This window comes from Giraffa tippelskirchi, chromosome 4 (genome assembly GCF_054371585.1).
Source record: "Giraffa tippelskirchi isolate mGirTip1 chromosome 4, T2T-mGirTip1v1.2.pri, whole genome shotgun sequence".
Lineage (NCBI taxonomy): Eukaryota > Metazoa > Chordata > Mammalia > Artiodactyla > Giraffidae > Giraffa > Giraffa tippelskirchi.
The window spans coordinates 75,758,853-75,779,456 of record NC_137278.1 but is presented as its reverse complement, the minus strand read 5'-3'; the positions used below and the strand labels follow the sequence as shown (position 1 = coordinate 75,779,456).

Genomic DNA, 20,604 nt, shown 5'->3' with positions numbered 1-20,604 from the left:
GAGATTGACACCAAAGGACATTGCTCTGGCTTTAGATAGAAAAAAATTTAGTTTTTTTCCTACTTTTTCAATGGGCCATCCAGCAAGCCTCCTTGACCATAAGCCACAGACTGATCAAAACCCAAACCACATTGCCTCAGGACTACTGCTAACTAGAAGTTCTGCTTTCAATTACTGTAAATAAGTTTCTTTTCACAAAGATGAAAACAACTATTCTTTAGTATCAGAGCTGGGTGGCATTTTCTTCAGTGATCACTTGAGTCTCATCTCCTTTGGATGATTTCTATATAAATAAGTGTATCCTGTGGGAGCCACAGTACCTATTTATTGGATACTTGTGAAAATACAGAAATGAAGTATGCTAGTTATGGAAGACTAAACTGTTGAAACAAATGGACCCTAAGATGCAGTGGCTGAGATACAGCAGAATTTTATCACTCATGCAATGAAGAATAGTCCACATCAGCAGCAGCCCTCTTGGACATGAAGAATCGTGTCCCCAAGCTCCTCCATGTGAGATCCTGCTTCCCTGGGGCCTTGATGTCTATGTTCATTAAAGGATGGGGAAATAATGAGTAAACACTTTCTGAAAGAGCTACATCCATGACCGCACGTATCATTTCTTCTCGTATTTTTATTGGCAAAAAATTAGTCACATGACCACATGTGGTTGCAGGAGCTGCTAGGAAATGTGTTTCCAGACCGAGCAGCTGATATCAGGCACAGATGTTGCTAAGGAAGAGGATTTTTGATGAGCAGCTACTGTTTTCATCACATAAACTGAGAGGAATAAAACAGATAATCACAGAAAATCTAAGCTGGCAAGTCATTAACAAGAATGGCTCTCACATATCAGGTTGTACACCTTAAAGTTATACAATGTTATGTGTCAATTATATCTTGGTAGAGCTGGGAAAGAAGAAAAGAATGCTTCTTAGCACCAGAACATTTTATAGTTATTTGCTTGTAATATGAAAGGATTTATTGACGCTTTCGAGTGGGATCCTCCTGCCCCATGTCATCCGAGCCAGTAGAACGAGGCTGAGCTTGGTTCAAAGCAAAGTTGTACCCTTTGGTCAAAAAATGGAGAGATGCAAGCTTGGCTCCTAGACCAACCTGTGAGTAGTGTTGCTTCATAGGGATCTTGGCAGTGGGGCAATGGAAGGGAGTGGAGTTCCTGTGAGAGGAAGGTGGAGTGCGATTGAGCAAGGCACAGTACCGGGTGCAGCGTCTCTGCCTATGGCCCACCACCACCATCTTGAAGGAGCCTCGTTCACAGCTTCTGCACATGGTCCCCAAGATGAAGCGTCAGGTGCAGCCACACCGCACGAGGAACTCTGGTCTGATGTTCCTCTGTCAGGGTCTCAGTACACAGCACCCTGTGAGCAAGTGAAGCCAGACTAACACAAAGGAAAGGGAGAAAAAATGGTTAAACTTTACTTTATTACCTAGATTCTATTTTAATTTCCCGGGTATTGTGAATGAGTTTTGCCAGTGATACCTGTTCACGTCTTACCAGCTTTAGACAGAAGCCTCTTCATAAATGACAAACATGCAGCCACAACCAGGTGGTTGCTTGTTGGTTTAACTATTTTTTAGTTTAAAAATATTTAAGGAATCTAACAACTAGATGGATAGTGTCAATAGGAGTAAATCATGAGAAACTGTCAGATTTTTCCCATCGGAACAATTTAGTAACATCTACAAATATTTTTTAGTGCCTTTCCTGCACTGAATACTTTGGAGTAATATAAAAATGACACTGTCAAAAAAATAAAAAATAAAAATAAATAAAAAAAATAAAAATGACACTGTCATTTAAAAATTTTTTTAAATTTATCTGTATATCTATAAATTAAGATTGAAATAGAAGTGATATAGCCCAATGATACTACTGATTGGCAAGTTGAATTGCAGGAAAATATGTCAGTATGGAGAAAGCAGGATTTGAGCAAAGTTTTGAAGTATATATGAGATGCTAATAGGCATAATGGATGGGAAGGCATTATGTTTGTGACAGTTCCAGAAACAAAAGAGAACAAAGCATGTGTGGGGAACAGAGATGAGATTGTGGATTAAGAAATGGATGACATTGACTCATTACAGGGGTGATTCTCTATGAATGGGGTGAGAGTGGGAGAAATAGGAAGCAACTTTCTGCTCCCTATGGAGCAAAATTGAGGCAGAAAGTGTGTGCTGCTTTAAAAGGTCCATGAATAATGCTGTTACACATCTTTATTTAAACATTTTGAAATACTATTTAAATACATTTTTTATTGAAAATGTTGTACTTTTGAAAAAACTGGAACAGAGTTCAAGTTTTGAAGCACCTGAAAAATCTTTCAAACTAAAATTCCACTTTGTATGAGCATAACTAGTACAATGCACTTAATTAAGTGGCCAGTTGATTAGTGAATTGATAGACACCTTAAGGTAGATGTGCAGAATAATATGTGATAGAATTCTCAAGGTAGCCCCCAAGATTCCTGTCCCCGGTTTATTCAATCAAAACTAACTCAGTATAGGATGTGTTGTGAAGCAGTGATAATTATGGTCTTAAATTAGTTGCCCTTAAGATGCAGGGAGCCCTCTAAAGGCAGAGCTTTTTCTCTGATGGGTTGCAGAAGCAGCAAGCTGGACATGTAAGGACTTGATGTGTCATCACTGACTTATGGAATATGGAGGAGACCATGTGAGAAGGAAAGTGGGTGGCCTCTAAGAGCAGACAGTGGCCCCTGGATCACAACCATCTGCCAGTCACTAGATTCTACCAACAAGCCAAATAAAGTTGGAAGCAGATTCTTTCTGAAAGCCTTCAGAAAAGAGCTCCACCTGGCCAACATTTTTATTTTGACTTTGCAATATGCTAAGCAGGGAGCCCAGTTGAGACTGCTCAGAACTAAGAGCTAGTGAATAAATATTGTTTTGAGCTGCTAAGTTTGCAGTGATTTATTACAAAGCCATAGAAAACTAACATAAGCAGACACCTGAATTCAACTGAAGCACAATTTGTATACTTCAGGATTCAGCTCCTATCCTCAATGAAAACTTACTGATCACCCCAGAGTAATCCTTTTCTCCTCTCTAGTTCTACTTGACTTTGTTTTTACCATTTCGGAGTTAGATATTACAGTATTGCCTGATACTTTGTGTACTTGAGCTTTTTGTGTCCCTAGTTGATAAACTCCTTGATGGCAAGAATCAAATCTTTAAGGTTTTACTTCTAAGAAGGAGGTGGTAGGCAAGCCTGATTTTCAAGAAGTTTCTATCAACAAAAGCAAACGAAATGTTCTTGAGAAAGAGCAAGTAGCTATCATTTTCTCTCAATAAATAAGAACCTGAGACAACATTCAGTTGCTCAGATCAAGGTTACGGATCTCCTGTGACTGCCAGCCTGTCTAGGTCTATCACTACATAATGGGCAAACCAGAATGACTAGTCTGACTCATAAAGGTATAATTGAGACTCTTCCAGTTATGAGTCTGTTTTATTCTTAGTGCCAGTTATTACTCCATAAATATCGCTTTGTTCAGTCCCTGTATGCTGCTGAGGCTGTGACCATGGCAGGGTGTTAAGCCCTGACTTAGAAATTACAACGTTCTTTTATTAGGTAATCACGTGAAAGCAGTCTTAACAGCTTCCAGATGCAATATCCTTTATTTCTGAGAAACTCTTTCATGCCTATGTATTTCTAACATGAGTGGATTTTATCCTTTTACCTTTATGTGTGACCCACTAATGTAAATAAAATTTCAGAAGGGCCCAGCACGTTTTATACACCTGGAGACTGATTCTGAAACAAGTTAGCAACGTTCTTACATAGTTCAGGAGGAAAACATCTGCTCCAGAACAGTGATTTAATTTCTCCTTCTTTCCCTCATGGGTAGGAAAGAAAGAATGATCCTCTTTGAAGGCACCCTACAAGTGCCAGAGGGATTCCCAGGTGGCTCAGTGGTAAAGAATCTGCTTGTCAATGCAGGAAACACAGGAGAGGGGGGTTTGATCCTTAGGTCAGGAAGATCCTCTGGAGGAGGGAATGGCAACTCACTCCAGTATTCTTGCCTGGGAAATCCCATGGACAGAGGAGCCTGGTGGGCTACAGTCCACGGGGGTCACAAAGAGTTGGACATGACTCAGCAACTTAGCATGCACAAATGCCAGAAGGAATGATCAGACTATGCCTGAAATAGAGGAGTTTTGCTTGGAACCAGTATTTAATGAAGTTAGAATGCCTGGATTTAGGAAATCTCATGACATTCAATGGTAATTTATTTAAGATTCAGAAACTAAATCAAATACAGGTTTAAACCTTTTTTTTTCAAATAAAAAAAGACAACATTTTACTAGCAATACTTTTACTGAATTTTCTCAGCCTCATGCTGAAATTGTCTTTTTTTAAGACTGATCTGTCTACCTATTTTCCAGTTTTGCTGTAATTCAAAAAGTATTCTAAGTTCCTCCTACTCCATCACACCCCCACAAACACACACCACATTCAAGTTGAAATATAGGATGTTCTACCTCCAAAATTTGTTTTAAAAACATTTTCACTTCTCCATCTTTATCCTCGCTGCCTTGGTTAAAGTCCCGTCTCCCAGCCTGTCTTTCCTGCAAACTAGACCTGAAGTGATTTTTCTAAAACATAGATCAAGTCACATCATTCCCTGTTTTGCTTATAAATTTCTGTCCCCTTGCCAGATTATACTTCAAACTCCTGAGCCAGACTGCTTGTATCTTTTTGCCTGCTTCACCAGCCTTACCTCCTGCCTTCACCCACTTCCTTTACTTCTTCTTTTTTTTTTTTTTAATAAATTTATTTATTTTAGTTGGGGGCTAATTACTTTACAATATTGTAATAGTTTTTGCCATACATTGACATGAATCAGCCATGAGTTTACATGTGTTCCCCTTCCTGGACCCCCCACCCACCTCCCTCCCCATCCCATCCCTCTGGGTCATCCCATTGCCCCGGCCCTGAGCCTTTGTCTCATACATCGAACATGGAATGGTGTTCTGTTTCACATATGATAATATACATGTTTCAATGCTATTCTCCCAGAACGTCCCACCCTCACCTTCTCCCTCAGAGTCCATAAAATTGTTCTATGCATCTGTGTCTCTTATTCTGTCTCGCATATAGGGTTATCGTTACCATCTTTCAAATTCCATATATATGCATTGGTATACTGTATTGTTGTTTTTCTTTCTGGCTTACTTCACTCTGTATAATGGGCTCCAGTTTCATCCATCTCAGTAGAACCGATTCAAATGTATTTTTTTAATGGCTGAGTAATATTCCACTGTGTATATGTACCACAGCTTCCTTATCCATTCGTCTGCTGATGGACATCTAGGTTGCTTCCATGTCCTGGCTATTGTAAACAGTGCTGCAAAATCACCAATTACTGGGAATTCCCTGGTGGTCTAGTGGTTGAAACTCCATACTTTCACTGTTGAAATAGCAGATTCCATCCCTGGTCAGGAACTAAGATCCTGCAAACCTTGCAGTGTGGCCCCCCAAAAATCCTGGGTCCTGTCTGAGGTCTATAGAATCAGAAACTGTGAGATATGGGGCCAGAAATATGGTTAACAATGGTTAAGCTCTGCGTTGATTCTCAGGCAACACGAAGTTTGGTAACTGCCAGGAGCATGTGCAATGCTTCAGCTTCTCTCCCTTTTCATGTCTTTACCCTCATGCCACACACACATACACACACACATTACTTTGCCTGGCTGTGTTTGGACTCTGCTTCCAAATTAGTTCTAAATCTTCCTTAAGCGTCATCTATGGCAAGCCTTCCCTGACTCCCCTAGGCTGGCTTCCATATTGCTTTAAAGTAATAGAATTGCAATTTTTTATTGTTGCTACTGTTTACTTATCTATTTCACTGCCAGGTGAGCTGTTTATAAATAAGAACTGTTTCTTTCACCTTGGTCCCCAGAGCCAGAGTGCTGGGAATGTAGTGAGTGGTCCCTAATAAGTGTTTATGAATGTGTGAAAAAACAAATGCACAATTTCCAGATCTTATTAAGAGAACATAATGACCATTGAAAAGATTAAAAAAAATTTTTTTTAACTGGAAGTGTGATTAATCCCGACTCCGAGGTCTGGGAAAATTGATTTTAAAAAGATAAAGAAAACCTAACCTAATATAGAAGAAAAAATTAAAAGAGCTTTTCAAACTCGAGGAATTTTGCTTTTCTCTAGTAGATAGTCATTGCTTGTAACTCATAGCATCAGTGGTTCCAATAGCTATCAATGATAGATTGCCCTGTTATAGATAAAAATTCCTGCTTCTCTGAACTATTTATTTCTTCCTGATGATGTTCTGAGCTCAGATGCACTGTGCTGTCAAAAGCATTGATAAATCTGGGCACTGTACAGTCCTGGGTTCAAATCTCAGCTTTGCTAAGTACTAGCTGTATAACTTCCAGCAAGTTGTTTAATTTCTCTGAGTCTGCTCCCTTATTATATCAGAAAAGACTTTCTACATAGGCCCAGAGGCAATAATATGTGTACTCACAGAGGGAAAGTGGGATGTAATGAAATAAAGTGTGTAAGACATAGGAGATATTGAAGAAAACATTCTCTTTGTAGTAGGAAAGAAAATCTTGATTGTAACTGAGTTTCTATTGTATGTCAAATATTTTATTAGATATCAAGGAGGGAAGAGGAATGCAAAAAATATAGAGTGCATATACCTTCTAATTCAAGAGATAGTGTTTTGAAAGGGCTTATAATATATTGAGGATTATAATAAACTTAAAAAATCAACTTTATTGGAAACATATACATTACCATTTGTGAAATAGATAGCCAGTGGGAATTTCCTGTATAACTCGGGGAACTCAAACAGGAGCTCTGTAACAACCTGGAGGAGTGGGATGGGGTGGGAGGTAGGAAGGAGGTTCAACAGGGAGGGGACATATGTATACCTATGACTGATTCGTGTTGACGTATGGCAGAAACCAAAACAATATTGTAAAGCAATTATCCTTCAATTAAAAGTAAATTTTTAAAAGTCAACTTTATTAATCTTTACAGAAAGAAAAAAGAACTCAGCTACAAAGAGATTGCTAGTTGTTCTCCAGAATCCATTCTCTCCTTATTCTACAGTGGTAGACCCATAATTTTAAACCAAGTATGTTGCCACCTGAAAAAAGGATTGCATTTCCCAGCCTCCCTCACTGTTGACATGACCATGTACCTGAATTCCGGCTAATAGTATATGCATAAATATAGTGTGAGAAAATTCCAAGAAGTATTCTTAAAAAAGAGGTAGCCTTCTAGTTCCTTCTGTTTTCTCTTTTCTGCTGATGGACTGAGACTTTGATAATTGGGGATACTTTGGCCATCTGACACGATGAGCTGACTCATTAGAAAAGACCCTGATGCTGGGAAAGATTGAAAGCAGGAGGAGAAGGGGATGACAGAGGATGAGATAGATGGATGGCATCACCGACTCAATGGACATGAGTTTGAGCAAGCTCCGGGAGATGGTGAAGGATAGGGAAGCCTTGCATGCTGCAGTCCATGGGATTGCAGAGTTGGACACGACTGAACGACTGAACAGCAAGACATCTTGGATCATAGTGTAGAAGCTGCATATTGAGGATGGAGAAGAAACAAAATTTAAGGAGTTTGGTTCCTGGTGGTCCCATGATGCCATCATGCCAGCTCTAAACTGCCTATGTTTATTTGAAGTACAAATAAACTTTAATACACTGTTGTTTGTGGGCTTTCCTTCATTCATAGCTGAAGTTAATCCTAACTAATACAAACTAATGCTAACTTGTAAAACTTCAAGCTGCTTTTAAGTTTTTTAATGGAGAAAAGCTTATGTTATAGTAAGTGAAAACAGTGTAGAAGACAAAATTATGTATGTGTACAAATAGAAGATATATAGGAAAGAAGTATGCCAAATTATGAATGTGTTGGTTTAGGATGGTAAAATAATGGGTAGAGTTTTCCCTGTTTCATTTTTTCTGTACTTCCCCAATTTTTTTATCTGAACAATTTTTATTTTTATTTAATTGTTACTTTATATTGGAGTATAGTTGACGTAACATTGTGTTAGTTGCAGATGTACAGCAAAGTGATTCAGCTATACATATATCCATTATTTTTCAGATTCTTTTCCCACATAGGTTAATACAGAATATTGAGTAGAGTTCCCTGTGCTATACAGTAAGTAGATCTTATACTTCCCCAGTTTTTTAATTAAAGAATCATATTTTTCAATGGGTATACCTTTGAGCTGGATTGGCAGCAACTACTATACTTATCCAGTGTTTCTTTATCATCTAGTTTCTAACATGTTACATTACTCTTTAGAAGAGAATACCATTGTGATTGAATAAGTTCTGGGTTCAGTATTCTCTCCTGGCTATTTGAATTTGGCAGATTACCTCCCTGAGACTCAGTGTCTCCATCTGTTAATTGGGCATGATAATTTTTACCTATTTCATAGGATTATGTCTGAGTTAAACATGGTAATGGATATAAAATCACATAACACCACGCATGTAGTAAGATAGTCAATAAACCCTATATAATATTGGTATTATATCTATTTACATATGTCAATGAGTCTACTTGCTGTCATTTTCATTAGCCACATAATCTTAGTGTACTATAGCTTGCTTAGCTATGTGTAACCTTATTACTAGAAATTTATGTTGTCCTCAATTTTTCATTAGTAGATAAGATCCAAAAGGTGAGGCTCTCCCAGGCAGGATAATCATGGATAAAAGCTAAGATGACAATATCTGATCTGATAATAGAAATTTATAGCATTTAAAATTATTACTGTTTCAGAGAACCTGGAACATTATTATTGCTAACAATTTATCAAGTGGCTGACAAAAGATGGTATAGTGTGTCAATAAATGAATATTAATTTGTTTTGAATTGAAATGAGTTTTGATGGAAGCAAGAAAACTTGTTTTCAAAGAAGACAACAAATTAAAGAAAAGTGTGTTTGTGTATATGTGTGTATTTTGGAAGGAGTTGGGTGTTTCTTGAGGGAAGGTCTTGAAGAGTTGGGATTTGATACCAAAGTATTCTTGAATAAATATGAATTCAAGTAGTGAGTTTTTCAGTTTTCTTTAATATTCCCCTAAGGTTGGTCAAGACATTATTTCCATTTGAAATTATATTTTAACAGAAGTATAAAGTAATACATGCTCAGTGATGAAAGCAAAATTATAGAAGAAATCTCAAGAGGGCTAAAAATAACACAAGGAAACAAATCAGCATGTATTTTTTTAAACAACGGAAAGAATTCCCATTTGCTTGTAATTAAATACTAATAAAACCCTGTGTTCCACAGGGGATAAATAGATGTTACTACTCTGACTAAGAGACAATCTGGGGAATTCCCTGGTGGTCTAGGGGTTAGGACTCAGCACTTTCACTGCCATGGCCCAGGTTCAATCCTTGGTTGAGGATCCCGCAAACCACTTGGTGCCTCCAAAAAAAAAAGAGAGAGAGAGACAATCTGGATATTTGGGGAACTACATTCTTTGTTTTAACCAGATCCCAAAATGAATCCGTTTTGTGGTAGAGAAAATAGTGCTCACCCTATATGCCATATGCTTCCTGTATTTCCCGGCTTCCTATTGTGTCAGGTTATGGCCTTGTGACTAGTCCGTCCCAGGAGACTGTGAGTGCAGGAGATATGTATAGGTTCCTTCTGGCCTGTGACTGGGAGTAGTAGGGATGGAACCACATAAAATATTGAGATGGTAATGTCACAGAAGATGGAGCCTGGTTTCCCAAGTCACCAAGTGGAGGAGAGCTTCGCCTACCTTCTTTGGACTTTCAATGAGTAAGAAATACATTTTTATTAAGTTACTGTATCAGTTTGCTAGGGCTTCCCTGGTGGCTCAGACAGAAAAGAATCCACCTGCCAATGCAGGAGACTTGGGTTCAATCCCTGGGTTGGGAAGATCCCCTGGAGAAGAAAATGGCTACCTACTCCAGTATTCTTGCCTGGAAAAGTCCATGGGCAGAGGAGCCTGGTGGGCTACAGTCCCTGGGGTCACAAAAGACTCAGACATGACTTAGTGACTAAACAACAACAGCATTAGTTTGCTAAGACTGCCATAACAAAATACCATAGATTGGGCGGCTCATACTACAGAAACTTATTTTTTCATAGTTCTAGAGGGTGGAAGTCTAAGCTAAGGTACCTGGCAGTTTTGCTGTCTTCTGGGGCCTCTCTCCCTGGCTTGCAGATGGCCACCTTCTTCAGCATTTTCACATAACTTTTTCTCTGTTTGGGAACATGCCTGCTGTCTCTTCACCTTCTAAGGACAACAGTCATACTACATTAGGGCTCCATCCTTAAAAGTCCAGTTTTAACTAAATCACCTCTTTAAAGAACTTATCTCCAAATACTGGCGGTTGGGACTTCAAATAATGAATTTAGGAGGAAGGCACAATTCAGCCTTTAATAGTCACTGAGATTTGGGGATTTATTTTGTTATCACAGCATGGCATAGCTTATTCTGATCAAAACACTTTTCCTGGGAACACAAACGAAGATGTGTCTGTTTTGAACATACACATTTATGTTTCTATATGAGTATTTGGGGGGTATGAATGGGTGTGTGTAAATGTGATGTGCAGATTGTTACAGCCTGTGAATGAGTTACATGATATGAAGATATTGTTCGCTCATCCTTGGGATAGCTAGACAGGTCCCGGGAGGCAAGTGTCTCTAGACTATTCAACTTAGATCATGAGCAGCCCCTTCTGTTCACCCACTGTACCATATAAATATTATCACCTATGTATGTGATGGTTTTTAAAAGATTCCAAAGTACTTTTACTGATATTCACTGTAAATAATTATATACCATGGCATAAATATTTTATGAATTTTTCCTATTTTATGGAATCTAAGGAAAATTTATTGATAACCTAAATGTCAAGCACTCTTTTAAATTCACTATTCTAATACATAAAACTCTGAGTTATATGTATTAACTCATTATATTCTCAAAATAACCCTACCAAAAAATAGTTCAACAAAATTAATAATATCCCATTTTACAGATGAGAAGATTGTGGCACAGATGGGTTAAAGACTTGCCCATTTACAAAGGTGATCAATAGTAGAGCCAGAATTTTAACATAGGCAGCCTGACTCCAGTCTTTCTGGAGCAACACTTAAAACCATTGACAATTTTAAGCCAAAAAAAAAAAAACACTTAGTGAATGAATTTCATAGTTGGATTTTGAAATTTGCTTACCTCTTACGTATAATAAGCAGCAGTTAAGTCAAGTTTACCTCTTTTATGCCTTTTAAGAGTAGCTATTTTGCTCTGTAACAAGATTAAATCTTTGCTTTGAAAAATGATGTACCCCAAAACATGAATGAACACAGTGTGAGCTGAGGATCAGTGCCATAATTACAATCAATTCAATTCAGCAAAGTATTTGTTGAGTAACTACTCTGTGCTAGGCTTTGTGTTGTGTGCCCAGAATACAGTAAAGACTAAAATGACACTTTTCCTTTCACAGCCACCATTACAGAGAGGTTTATGGTATTTTCCTCAAATGTGTTACTGAAGAAAAAGGTAAGTGCCATGGTGGTTTAGATATCTACTGAGCCACTTCAGAGGACTAAGAAATTAAAATGGAGAATTAAAAAACTTCATTCATTCATCCATTTAAAATAGTAACAAACCCATTATATGTTGACAAAATATATTTTATGAAAAATAATTATTTCTAAAACAAAAAAAAATCTGGTGAGAAACATGACATTTGATTTGTTTGGCCAATTTCCATTATGTCATACTTAATAAAAAACATTATCATAGTGCTTCTCATATTTGCATTCAGTTTGTTGAAATATGTTGTTTGGGTTGAAACACATGAAGAAAATCTAGCTTCAAATAGGTAACTGGAAACAGAGGAGAATTTTTAACAGCCTTTTCAGGTAATTATGGATATTTTTGATATTATGCCAAAGCTTGACAAGCTGTAGTTTCTTAAAGATTTATACAGATTATACAGTGGAAGTTTCAAATAGATTCAAGGGAATAGATCTAATAGACAGAGTGCCTGAAGAACTATGGACTGAGGTTCATAATATTGTATAGGAGGTGGTGACCAAAACCATTCCCAAGGAAAAGAAATAAAACAAGGCAAAATGGTTGTCCGAGGAGGCCTTACAAATAGCTGAGAAAAGAAGAGAAATGAAAAGCAAAGGAGAAAAGGAAAGATATACCCATCTGAATACAGAGTTCCAAAGAATAGCAAGGAGAGACGAGAAAGCCTTCTTAAGTGAGCAATGCAAAGAAATAGAGAGAAACAGTAGAATGGGAAAAACTAGATACATCTTCAAGAAAATTAGAGATACCAAGGGAATATTTCACACAAGTTCAGTTTAGTTCAGTCGCTCAGTCATGTCAGACTCTTTGGGAACCCATGAACCGTAGCACCAAGGCCTCCCTGTCCATCACCAACTCCTAGAGTCCACCCAAACCCATGTCCATCAAGTCGATGATGCCATGCAGACATCTCATCCTCTGTCGCCCCCTTCTCCTCCTGCCCTCAATCTTTCCCAGCATCAGGGTCTTTCCAATGAGTCAGCTCTTTGCATCAGGTGGCCAAAGTATTGCAGTTTCAGCTTCAACATCAGTTCTTCCAATGAACACCCAGGACTGATCTCCTTTCGGATGGACTGGTTGGATCTCCTTGCAGTCCAAGGGACTCTCAAGAGTCTTCTCCAACACCACAGTTCAAAAGCATCAATTCTTCAGCACTCAGCTTTCTTTATAGTCCGGCTCTCACATCCATACATGACCACTGGAAAAACCATAGCCTTGACTAGACGGACCTTTGTTGACAAAGTAATGTCTCTGCTTTTTAATATGCTGTCTAGGTTGGTCATAACTTTCCTTCCAAGGAGTAAGAGTCTTTTAATGTCATTGCTGCAATCACCATCTGCAGTGATTTTGGAGCCCAGAAAAATAGAGTCAGTCACTGTTTCCCCATCTATTTGCCATGAAGTGATGGGACCGGATGCCATGATCTTAGTTTTCTGAATGTTGAGCTTTAAGCCAACTTTTTCACTCTCCTCTTTTACTTTCATCAAGAAGCTCTTTACTTCTTCTTCCCTTTCTGCCATAAGGGTAATGTCATCTGCATATCTGAGGTTATTGGTATTTCTCCCAGCAATCTTGATTCCAGCTTGTGTTTCTTCCAGCCCAGCGTTTCTCATGATGTACTCTGCATATAAGTTAAATAAGCAGGGTGACAAAATACAGCCTTGACGTACTCCTTTTCCTATTTGGAACCAGTCTGTTGTTCCATGTCCAGTTCTAACTGTTGCTTCTTGACCTGCATACAGGCTTCTCAAGAGGCAGGTAAGGTGGTCTGGTATTTCTATCTCTTTTTAAGAATTTTCCACAGTTTGTTGTGATCCACACAATCAAAGGCTTTGGTGTAGTCAATAAAGCAGAAGTAGATGTTTTTCTGGAACTCTCTTGCTTTTTTAATGATCAAACGGATGTTGGCAATTTGATCCGTGGTTCCTCTGCCTTTTCTAAAACCAGATTGAACATCTGGTCCACAGTTCACGTACTGTTGAAGCCTGGCTTGGAGAATTTTGAGTGTTACTTTACTAGCATGTAAGATGAGTGCAATTGTGTGGTAGTTTGAGCATTCTTTGGCATTGCCTTTCTTTGGGATTGGAATGAAAACTGACCTTTTCCAGTCCTGTGGCAAGATAGGCACAATAAAGGACAGAAATGTTATGGACCTAACAGAAGCAGAAGAGATTAATAAGAAGTGGCAAGGATATACAAAAGAACTGTACAAAAAAGGTCTTAATGACTGGGATGATCACGATGGTGTGGTCACTCACCCAGAGCCAGATTTTCTGGTAAACTGTGCTTAAAAACAAACTTAGGGTCAAAAGTTTAGAGACTTTATAGTTACCTTAGTTGATTATATTTTTGTTTTCAAACGTTAAAAGATCTGTCAATGAAATAGCTTTCTCTCTCCTGTTACTTATTCTCTAAAAAGTAATTATATTAATTGGAAGTATCTGAAAAGACATTTCTCCAAATGGCCAATAGGAATATGAAAAGATACTCAGCATCATTAGTTATCAGGGATATATAAGCCAAAACCACAGTGAGATATCACTGCACACCCACTAAGATGGCTAGAAATCAAACAGCCATTAATAACAAGTATTGGTGAAGATGATGAGAAAGTAGAATCTTCATATACTTTCATGGGAATGTAAAATGGCTCACCTACTTTGGAAAATAGTCTAGCAGTTACTCAAACAATTAAACATAGAGTTAACATATGATTCAGCAATTCCACCCAGAAGAAACAAAAACATGCCTATACAGAAACTTGTATATAAGTCATGGCAGCTTTCACCAAAAGGTGAAAACAACCTAAATGTCCATCAACAGACAAATGAAAAAATAAATGATATATCTGTACAATGAAATATTATTTGGCCTTAAAAAAGGAATGAGGTACTTATATATTAGACAATATGGATGAACCTTGAAAACATTGTGCTACCTGAAAGAAGCCAATCACAAAAGACCACATATTATGTGATTCTACTTACATGAAAGTTCAGAATAGGGAAATCTATGGAGACAGAATGTTGATTAGTGGTTACTTGGGGTATAAGGGTGAGAGGTTTGCAGGGGTAAATGAGTGATAGGAGTTTCTCCTTGAGATGATGAAAATGCTCTAAAATTGACTGTGGTGATGGTTGTACATATCTGTGAATATCCTAAAAACCATTGAACTGTACATGTTAAATGGGTGAATTGTACGGTATGTAAATTATATCTCAGTAAAGCTGTTACCCCTCCAAATCAGTTACATCCTAGACAAAAAATTAACCATATGAAAATTTTTTAGAGAGATAACTTTATAGAAGGGGAAACTAAAGCCCTAGAGAGAGGAGTGTTGACCTAAACTCACTCAGAACCTCGGACAAGAATCCGGGTTTCTGGTTCCTGCAGTAGAGTGCATTTCATCCCCCAGAATAGTATTACAATACCCCTCTCGCTTCTGGGAAGACAATTGCAATGATCATACCAAATGCATTTAAAATGGAGTCAGCTTGGGAGGTGAAAGAAAGTATCTACAAGAAAAGTACTCTACCTGCAATTCTGCTGTGAACAATATTACCCTTTATGGAAAGAAATAAGAAACTGAGCAGAATAAGAGAGGCGAAATAGAATTCACTTTCTTGGTTTAAACACTAGACTATTTATGGGCAGTCCTATAAGTATTCACCCTAGTTGCATAGGCTTTTGCCAACTCCTTTAAAAATAGCTATTCATAAAAACAATAAACACAAAATGCAGCACAAAGGTTTTTGTAGGTCCATAGACTAGTAAATATCATACCCTTTCATGGCCAAACGTATTGTAATGGAAAGCTTGGTGTTTGTCTCACAAATTATTTGGTTCCAGTGGTAAGCAGAGCTATAGAGGTGTCTCTGATTTGTATAATACTTTTTTGGGTTTTTGTTGTTGTTGTTTTTGGCCATGTCACTCAGCTTGTTAGTTCCCCCAACCAGGGACTGAACTTCAACCCCCAGCAGTGGAAGTGCAGATCTTAACTACTGGACCACCAGGGAATTTCTCTGATTTGTAGAATACTTTGAATTTCAGCCTGCTTTTACATAGTATCATGTCTGATGCTCAGCACAACCCTGTGGAATCAATAGGGTAGATATTATTAGCCCCATTTTGCAGATAGAAAACTATTTTTAGGTAAGTAGGACAAGGTTGTGTTATCATCCTATTTTATGAATGAGGAGTCTTATTTTACACACAAGCAGCATGATATAAATAGCTGCAAGAGGGAACTTAAACTTGTGGCTGGTACATGAAAATTTGGGAACTATTTAAAGCTAGAGAACAAGGGAACAGAGTGTACCAGCTGGAATACTCATGGAAACAACAACTTTATTGCTGCTTTATATTTATTACTTCCACAAACTGCTTTTTGACAGATCAGACCCTGAATCTGCAAACCCTGCTATGTTATAGAATGACTGACAGTGCTGTCTCCTTGCATGGCTCCAGGGGACACCATTCACATGGAGGTGACACCATCCCCATAGCATTAGACACAAGTGGTAGATGTCCCGTGGAATTAAAGCAGATTTCTGGCCCTGAATCAGAGATGCTATGTAGATATCACAGACATGAATCAGGCAAATCTCAAGGTCCAGCAGAAACCCCCATTCTTCCATGAAATCTGCCCCAAAGTCTTCTGTCCTAACAGTCCATTATATGCATTGTATATTTTGGTATTTCTTCACACTTAATTTTATTACTTTTTTCATTTTTAATGACATTTATTGTTTTTTTTCTAATTTTACAAGCAATGCATGTTTATTGCAGACAATTAGGAATACAGATGGAGAAGGCAATGGCACCCCACTCCGATACTCTTGCCTGGGAAACCCCATGGACGGAGGAACCTGGTAGGCTGCAGCCCATGGGGTCGCGAAGAGTCAGACACGACTGAGAGACTTCACTTTCACTTTTCCCTTTCATGCTCTGGAGGAGGAAATGGCACCCCACTCCAGTATTCTTGCCTGGAGAATCCCAGGGACGGAGGGGCCTGGTGGGCTGCCGTCTATGGGGTCGCACAGAGTCGGACACGACTGATGCGACTTAGCAGCAGCAGCAGGAATACAGAAAGGCATAAAGTAAATAATAATTATCATCCATAATCTCCATCCCCTAGAAATAACCACCAGTTTCTCATTTCCTCTCATTTTAACTATAATTTATCTTTGTACGTTACTCTTCCAAGTTTCATCTTCAAGGATTTGACTCCTATAAGTTTCATCTCTTTCAAAATATGGTATCGCTGAAGGTAGAGACAGTATTATTTTCTACTTCTCTAGTCTCTAAGCTTTCTTAAGCATAGTATAAGTACAGTAGTCAACAATTCAATTGAATAAGTCAGTTTATCTTCAATAATTTGCATCATGTGGAATTATAAGTACAATAAAGAATATAAGTAAATCTACAAACATATGAGTTATGCTCATATGAGTTACGCTCATATGAGTTATGCTGTGAATAATAGTTTCCTTTCAATTTACTAAGTTACTTACATTTTATGTATGTAATTTTTTTATTGTTTTCTAGTTAGTTTTGGTTAAATTTGGGAGATCTTTATTTACTTCCCCACATCACCAGTCATTGACTGGTTAAAACTTTTTTCTCCTCAGGAAAACACAGCACAATTGAGCGACTATCACATTCTTTGGAGAACTTCAGTCTTTGGTCACAGCATTTAAGCTCCTGGTGGTGATCCCACAAGTGACCCACATATTTTGTGTTTTGATGGTGGGATTATTATCTTAAATCTTTTTGCTTCTATTTGATGAGTCATGTGGATAACACATTTGAATTCTGTCTATTAACACTAGTAAGTTTCAAGCATCAACTGGTGGTAGAACAAATAGCCAATCATTTGAACTGCTAAAAGAGAAACAGGCATATTAAAAATTTTAAGAGTTTATTTGAGGAAAAATCAGTTTGAATCAAACTGAAAACTGCTCCAACAGGAGCTAGGAGAAAGATTTTATGGAGAAGAAGGAAGCAAAGCAAGGAGATTATTTGATGGACTATAGCTCAATGCAGATGACACCACCCTTATGGCAGAAAGTGAAGAAGAACTAAAGAGCTTCTTGATGAAAGTGAAAGAGGAGAGTGAAAAAGTTGGCTTAAAGCTCAACATCCAGAAAACTAAGATCATGGCATCTGGTCCCATCACTTCGTGGGAAATAGATGGGGAAACAGTGGAAACAGTGGCTGACTTTATTTTTCTGGGCTCCAAAATCACTGTAGATGGTGATTGCAGCAATGACATTAAAAGACGCTTACTCCTTGGAAGGAAAGTTATGACCAACCTAGACAGCATATTAAAAAGCAGAGACATTACTTTGCAAACAAAGGTCTGTCTCGTCAAGGCTATGGTTTTTCCAGTAGTCATGTATGGATGTGAGAGTTGGGCTATAAAGAAAGCTGAGCGCCAAAGAATTGATGCTTTTGAACTGTGGTGTTGGAGAAGACTCTTGAGAGTCCCTTGGACTGCAAGGAGATCCAACCAGTCCATCCGAAAGGAGATCAGTCCTGGGTGTTCATTGGAAGAACTGATGTTGAAGCTGAAACTGCAATACTTTGGCCACCTGATGCAAAGAGCTGACTCATTGGAAAGACCCTGATGCTGGGAAAGATTGAGGGCAGGAGGAGAAGGGGGCGACAGAGGACGAGATGTCTGTATGGCATCATTGACTTGATGGACATGGGTTTGGGTGGACTCTAGGAGTTGGTGATGGACAGGGAGGCCTGGCGTGCTACAGTTCATGGGGTTGCAAAGAGTCTGACACAACTGAGCGACTGAACTGAGCTTAAGCGTTTGCCTTATTTGGAAAAAAATCTTATTGGCTGTTTGTGATCAGTGTTCTTAGGTTTTAATTTCTTAACCTTGAGGCATTTACAGGATTGGATTTGGTTTGCTTAGGTAATGCCAGTAAGGCATTAGAACCATCTCAGTTTAATGACCTCCTTTTAAATTAACTTAACAATTGCTATATCGGGATTTCATTTTCAAAGAAAGACGATATTTTGTAGCTCAGAATTCCAAATAGTTAATCTAAAAGTAGGGGCTTTAAGGAAAATTCTGCATGCATATGTGCTAAGTCGTTTCAGTCATGTCTGACTCTTTGAGACGCTGTGGATTGTAGCCTGTCAGGCTCCTCTGTCCATGGGATTCTCTAGGCAAGACTACTGGAGTGGGTTACCATGACCTCCTCCAGGGGATCTTCCCAACCCAGGGATCGAACCCTCATCTCTCATGTCTCTGGCAATGGCAGGCGGGTTCTTTACTATTAGTGCCACCTGGGAAGCCCAAGGAAAAGCCTAAATTAATTTAAAACAAATAAGTATTTTTTAAAATATTAGTATTAGTGTCTCATGGGTCAGTTGTAATTGGACAGCATGCATTTTATTTGGCAGTCATAGAAGCAGGCTGTCTAGGGCTGGGGCAGCTGCTCAAGGCTGTTAGCAAGCTCCTTCTAACATTCTTCTCTACTATCCTTTCTTCGTGGCTTTTGTCCTCATGGTTGCAAGATGGATGATCTACCTCCAGGCATCTAATCCATGTTCTAGGCAGGAAGACTGAGGGAAAGAAAAATGGAGAATACAATAGTTCTAAATCAATTGAGTCGGATCTTTTGAATCAGGGGAACAATAGCTTTTCTGGAAATTCCATCTCACAGACTTTCTTATGTTTTATCTGCCAGAACTGGGTTGCCTGCAGAGATGGGGAGTGAATATTTTTAACTGGGTACTCTGCCACTGTAAACAAATTGGATTCCATTAGGAAGGAAGAAGAGAAGTGTAGACATGGGATACGGAACATGCGATATCTGCGGTAGAAGGTAAAAGTAATTTTCAATGTCTATTTTGAATTTTATTTTGACCACACAAATATGCATAGTGAATTTTGGAGGGTGAAAGAAACTCTAAAGATAGAATTTCCCACTGAGAGTCTTAACTAGTCTTAGAGTCCTCTACTTTCCTGAGAAAGTATTGCCCATAAATTTAAGAATAGCCTTAACTCTAGAAAATTAGTGGGGAAAGCTAAAGAGACTGTTGATAGGTTTGCCTCAAAAATGGAAATGGGGTCCCTGGAGCCACACCCCAAATACTATAGCAAAGAAAGTGGATATCTTGCTATAAGATGCATACAGATTATACATACTGATTTACCAAAGTCCATTAAAAGAAATTCATCTAAAATATTAGCAATAGTGAATTCTATCTCCATAGGCCAAAAACTCTTAAACCCAGTAGAACAACTGTCCTTCCATCCAAAACAATTTTACAGTAAGGTTTTCTCCCTTATCTAAAGTATTGTGTGTGTAATTTTCTTACAAAGAGACAATTAACTAACACCAGACATTAACACTTCTCTCAACCTCTTCAAGCAATTAGCATACAATTATTTCTTGTGAAAACTGAAATGAAAATCATTGATAAATGGTACCAAATTACAAGACTTTTTTTCTACTTAGTATTTTTATTTTGCAGTGCTTTTACAAACACTACTGGTTCTTTTTTCAGCAGGAGTTTCACAATTGTGATGAGACATTTTCTGCCAATATCAAAACCAGTGGCTCATCTAATTTGGGAATATCAAAAGCTGTATCATGTGATATCTGTAGCCAGTTTCATTTTTCTTTACCAGTAGAGAAGTATATGTAAAATTAGAATATAATTTTCACAATGACTAATGCATTTCCAGTAATTATTACTATGAAGATAAATTCTCAAAGAAAAATAGACATTTAATTGTACTATACTTTTTTCATTTTGTTTTGTTTTTACAGCATGGTGCCTGTCTGTCTTTATTAAGGTAATACTTATTTGATTTCTAGTTAAAATAAAAGATTTTTATCCAGCTGAATAAGCAGCATAATTATCTTGTCAGAGAATAATGAAAATGAATATTTCCTCTATTTTTTGGACTGGTATAGTTTTTACAAGCTCTACAGAAGATATCATTCAGAT

The 20,604-nt window shown here is 38.0% G+C and overlaps 1 long non-coding RNA gene across 1 annotated transcript in view; it reads right to left on the bottom strand.

Moving 5' to 3' along the window:
* Positions 1–948: 948 nt before the first annotated feature.
* LOC145546071 (uncharacterized) overlaps positions 949–20,604 on the bottom strand; it is a 48,100-nt gene continuing 28,444 nt past the window's right edge. Inside the window, exons 4-6 of the long non-coding RNA XR_014082461.1 lie at positions 10,195–10,311; positions 1,220–1,400; positions 949–1,070 (exon numbers count right to left, since the gene is read on the bottom strand). This is a non-coding gene — a long non-coding RNA (uncharacterized LOC145546071). The remainder of the gene's footprint in view (positions 1,071–1,219; positions 1,401–10,194; positions 10,312–20,604) is intronic.